Here is a 5621-nt window from a genome sequence, read left to right on the forward strand (position 1 = left end):
ACCCAAAAGAGCTGGCTTATTACATAAATAGTAGCTAAACTCCAAAATAACTAAAAGTTCCTCACTTAGCTAAAATAGTCAAACTAAAGCCTGTTGCTGATTTAGAAGCTAAACTCTAAATTAGCCGATAAAATCGCAGTAGATAACAAATTAGCCAAAATGTTAGCATGCTGCCAAAATATTACATAAACTCCAAAATAGCATAAAAAACATCAATAGATGCCAAAAAAGTTAGCACATTGCTTAATTACTTGTTGCTAAAATAGGGGCTAACTCTAAATTAGCCAATGAAAACTCCACGAGATAACAAATTAGCCAAAAACGTTAGCATATTGCTAGAATATTAGGTTTAAAAGTACTATAAAAGGATTAAAACATAGCTCATGGATATTTTTAAATGCTTGTCGCTACATCTACTAAATCTACTTAAAATTTTAAAATTTGAAGACGCTCATTCATTTCCTATGGGGCATTTTTTGCTCTACATTACAAAAAGTATAAAGTTTATGAATACTAAATATACAAGCAGTAATATCCTGAACGAGCTGCATGTTTTGATAAGATTGATGAAATCCCTGAAAGTGTGATTGAGTTTTTAAGAGCCAAAAAACATACGGAAAGGAGAATTACTATAGTGTGAATACTGTGTCTTCCTGGAGGGAGAGGACAGGATCACGATACCGTCGGGATAAGCCTTATGATCTTGGAGGATCAAGGTGTTGCATAATTGTGAGATATAATCTTTCAAGAACCAATTGTTTTAAAAGCAAAGCCAGAAGTCACTCTATCTGAGTCCAGTATCAATACATTAAACAAGCAACTCATTAATCAACATGTGAACAAGTCAATACATTAAGAGTCAGGCACGCTTATCAGCAAATACACAAACAAGAACAGTCGACTTCCTGTTGACTAAACATGTTCAAGAGCACCTTCACAAGAAATACAATCAGACAAGTTCTTCACACGTCTGTGTCAACCATAAAACAAATCATAATAGGCTAAAAACTGGAAATAAAAAGTATTGAGTAAGCCTTCAGCTTACGTTGTTGGTTTTAGATATCTTTAAAGCAGAGCATCATGAGAAGAAACACACCTACCTTAGTGCCTTAAGAAGTGACGTGATTTCATTTGTCACAAGTAAATTAAAGCAGATGATCAGCCTTTGATCTGGTCCCAGCTGATGTGGGATTTCCATGAAAGGCACAGAAGACAAAATGGTGTGGACAGAAAGTAATTTAAAATGTTTAACCTTTGATTAGATGAAAAACCAACTTTACTGGAGCAATAAGTCAAAGTTCTGGGATCAGTAATGAGATACTCATACAGACACAGTCCCTCCTCAGCTCCAGCACCAGATTCATTCAAAGAGACAAACCTTGATCTCTGAAGTAACTCTCATCTCTCATTATTTCAAATTGCTGCTTTGTCTCCATTGTCCGTCTTCTCGTTTGTTCCTAGTGCCCACTTATTCCACTTCGTACCAGAAGCTGCTGAAGTCAATCCCAGCTGACAGGCTGTTCCCTCCTGAAAATGTCCTCACTTCCTCTCTGTCACAGGTCAGGCAGAAACCATGTCTGCTCTCCTAACAACTACGGTCCACTTGAAATCCTGGTCTAACTTTATGAAGTTTGACATCATACATGCATAAGTGAAACCTTTTTTTTCTTCTAAAGTATAGCCGGAGGGAATGAAAGAGAACAAAGCTCAAAAAGCAAAGCAGCTGTCATCCGACATCAAAATCAAGCAGAGGACCCGTCCTGAAGTGCTGTTGAGTTTTACACGATGATGTTTCTGATGTTTCAGAGTCTTGAGCTTCAAAAACAAAAACGTTTCAGGGTCAAAAGTAATTTCTTTTTTGTGCTCATTAGGGTCACAGAGGTTTTGGAGGTGATCCCAGGTGGCTTTAGGCAAAGACAAACATGGACAGAACTTCTCTCACTTGTAAAGGACACTATAGTCTTTAAAGGAAACACTAAATCAGCTCTCCCAGTGGTCTTTTAATCATGATTATGCTGTTTTTACCCAAAACCGTATGGTTTTCTTGGACATATTTTTTTGCAGAGTGACAATAGTTTACCCCGCCTTCGCCCATCAGTAGCCGGGATAGGCTCCGGCGCCCCGCGACCCCGAAAGGGAAGAAGCGGTCAAGAAAATGGATGGATGGATGGACAATAGTTTATTAGAAATATGCCTCCGAGTTGTGACATGGAGTAAGGCCGCTTTCATCATCCCTTTGTTAACACACTAACTTACGACCCCCAACCGTACAGTTTTGAGCTAGAAGCCAGCTCAGACGAGGAAAATGAAGACATAGAAGTGGATGCATTGGAATGGGAGCTAGTGACATGCCAGTCGTAGAATTTACATCAAAGCTACAGGTTTTTCTCAATGGTCTTTTTCGTCTGATCCGGATTCACAACGATTTGAACAAAGAAAAACAGTGATAATCTTATTCGTCTTTATATATGTCCTCCATTATGAGGAAAATCCCAGAACAACATGTTAAAAACACCAAATACACAGTTTTCTTTGGAGTGCGTTTTTGAGAAACCGACAAACTCTCACATCAAACCCGTCACATATTAACGTTTGGTTAAGGACCCCTCTCCGTCAAAAATTGATGATTGGGCGGCCGTGGTGCAGTGGTAGGGTGGTCGACTCCTGATCAGAAGCGAGCGGGTTCGACTCCCGCCTCCCGCCCATGTGTTGAAGTGTCCTTGGGCAAGACACTGAACCCCGAATTGCCTGTGGTGGGAGGTTGGCGCCAGTGTTCGGCTGTGGAGCCACCACCAGTGTGTGAATGTGTGAATGGGTGAATGGGTCTGTGACCGTGAAGCGCTTTGGGCCCTCGAAGAAGGGTAGAAAGTGCTATACAAGTATACGCCATTTACCACTTTGGGTGTCCTCAACTCCTCGTTTTTTGACGTGCTAGCAGTTCCAATTAAATCAAGGATCCCAACCGCCAGGTCGCAGACCGGAACTGGTCCAGTAACCGGAACGCGATACGTACCAGTTCCCTAACCCAGGACCAGTTGGGTTCTGGTACCGTGTCTGTTGCTGGGTTGGAGTACTGGTATTGGACGGCTCCTGAGGACCAGACTGGTACCGCATCTTGTCCTGCATCCCATGGGTTGTGGAAACTTGATTTTAAAAAACTACAAGAAAGGGACACCCACAACGCCAAAAAGTGACAAGGGGGTGTCCATGTGACGACATGGAGATGAGAATGCTTGAGAAGAGAGGACAGAAAAGCTCTTGCTGCGATTCAGAGACCAAGTCAACCATTTCAGCAGCAGAGTTGACATTAATTCAGAAAAAGGCCTCAATCAGCACCATTACGTTTTACATTATTTCATGTGATTTGTCAGTTAAGTTTAGGGCTCATACATTATCATTGATGAAGTGTTTTGGGATGTAACAGGCAAATATAGACTTATAAAATCCATTGTATAGTTAGCTAGTTCAATAATTGGCTTATTATTTAAAATATGAAAACAGCTAAAAAGAATAAACTAAAAAATATGAATCTACTCTTCTGTAAAGTCCCCCTATAGGACAAGTTTTTTTATTAAAAAAAAATCCCAGTAGTGTTTTATTTGTGATTAACCAAAACTCCCATAACCTTAATGTCTCAAAAAGCAATTTTTCATGTTGATCTGAAGCCTCTTCTTCCAAAATCTCCCCTGAGAGGGCGTGGCTTTGGAGCTGAGCTGATCAAAATGTCCTTTCATTGATTTACAATCCTTTCCAACTGCGGTCAAATGAGCCGCCGTTCACATTTCCGTGGTCACATCAAGAAGCTCCGTGGAGTCTGGTGGAGATTTTCCAGCGTTCTCAGTCCTGCTACCGTAAGTATTGGATGAAACTCACACCAAAAATCCAGTGATGCTGATTTGACCACAGAAATGTGAACGGCGGCTCATTTGACTGCAGTCAATGTGAAGATACCATCTTCTCTTCTCCAGAACCTGAACTAGACACTAGGAACAGATGAGGGTTTAGTGCATGTGCAGCAGAGCTGTTGATGGAAAGAAGATCATTCATTCAAACAGAGTCTGTCCAAGACAGTTTGACTGACAGATTTAAAAGGAGAAATACTTAGAAATGAAAAAACTAAATGATTTCTTATTACATTTGTTCTCATTTATTAAAAAAAATGCCACACATACATACTAAAAACTCAAAAAACATAATTTTCATTAGAGGGGGACTTTAAATATTGACTGCAGACACAAAGACACTGGTTTTCTTTTCATCAGGATGTGCAGTCTGGTCAGAACATCACCTCTGTTTCTGGTCAGAACGTCACCTCTGTTTCTGGTGAATGTCATCAAGTGTAAACTCAAACTTGGTTCAAGTCCTTTAAAGTGTCACCTCCTCTCGCTAACCCCCCTTTTTTGGTCCCTTCGGAAGGAAGTACTCAGAGTGAAGGCCCTCAGGGAGCAGAACTCAAGGTGAATAACATCGTTTTCCACTGTGGACTTTCACTGAGGGTTTGACTCAACATGACATCAACCTGTCAGCCGCTCTGATGAATACGAGTCAATGTTTCTGTAATGTAGGTGTAAATCTGGTTGTGATGAGAGTATTCACAGGATAACAAGCCCAAACATGTCAGCAGTTCATAGTCTCAGCAGTGTAAAGAACTGGAATATTTTTATATTAGCAATTTGATATAATCTGATATATACGCCTCCCAAAAGAAAACCAAGAACTATTAACAAATGACAACTTTAAAGTTTTTTTAAATATTGAGTAAAATGAATGAGATGAATGAGAACGTCTTCAAATTTCAAAATTTTAACTAGATTAGCAACAAACCTTTAAATATATTCATGGCCTATGTTTTAATCTTCAATAGTAATTTTCAAAACCTACCAAAAAGTTTACCCAATATTTTTCCTTACCAGGAGGGAGGGTCTAAGGGCAGGGATAACCAGTTTTATTTAGTCTTAGTTTTTAACTATTGTTCATATTTTGAAGCCCAATGAGGCAATTTCTTTGTGATTTTGGGCTATATAAATAAAATTGAATTGAATTTAGCAACATGTTAACGATTTGGCTAATTTGTTAGTTTCTGGGGCTTTTAAGGTTAATTTAGAGTTTAGCTTCTATTTTATCAACAGGCTAAAGTTTGTGACTAATTTAGTTTACTGAAGAACTTTAGGCTATTTTAGAGTTCAGCTAATAAGTATGCAACGTGCTAGCTTTTTCTTTAGGCTAATTTGGCCTTTACTGAGTTTTTTATGCTAGTTTTAAGCATAGCTAATATTTTAGCAATATGCTAACATTATTGACCAATTTGTTATCGGTGGGATTTTTAGCCTAATCTAGAGTTTAACTTTTATTTTAGCAACATGTTAACGTTTTGGCTAATTAGTTTACTGAGGAATTTTAGGCTATTCTCTGCGACGGACTGGCGACCTGTCCAGGGTGTACCCCGCCTTCACCCTTCAGTAGCCGGGATAGGCTCCGGCGCCCCGCGACCCCGAAAGGGATGAAGCGGTTAAGAAGATGGATGGATTTTAGGCTATTCTAAAAGTTAGTGAGTAATTAAGCAATGAGCTAGCTTTTTGGTTAATTTTGCATCTAAAGTAAAGTCAATTAAAAAAAAAATT

This window comes from Oryzias melastigma, linkage group LG15 (genome assembly GCF_002922805.2).
Source record: "Oryzias melastigma strain HK-1 linkage group LG15, ASM292280v2, whole genome shotgun sequence".
Taxonomy (NCBI): Eukaryota; Metazoa; Chordata; class Actinopteri; order Beloniformes; family Adrianichthyidae; genus Oryzias; species Oryzias melastigma.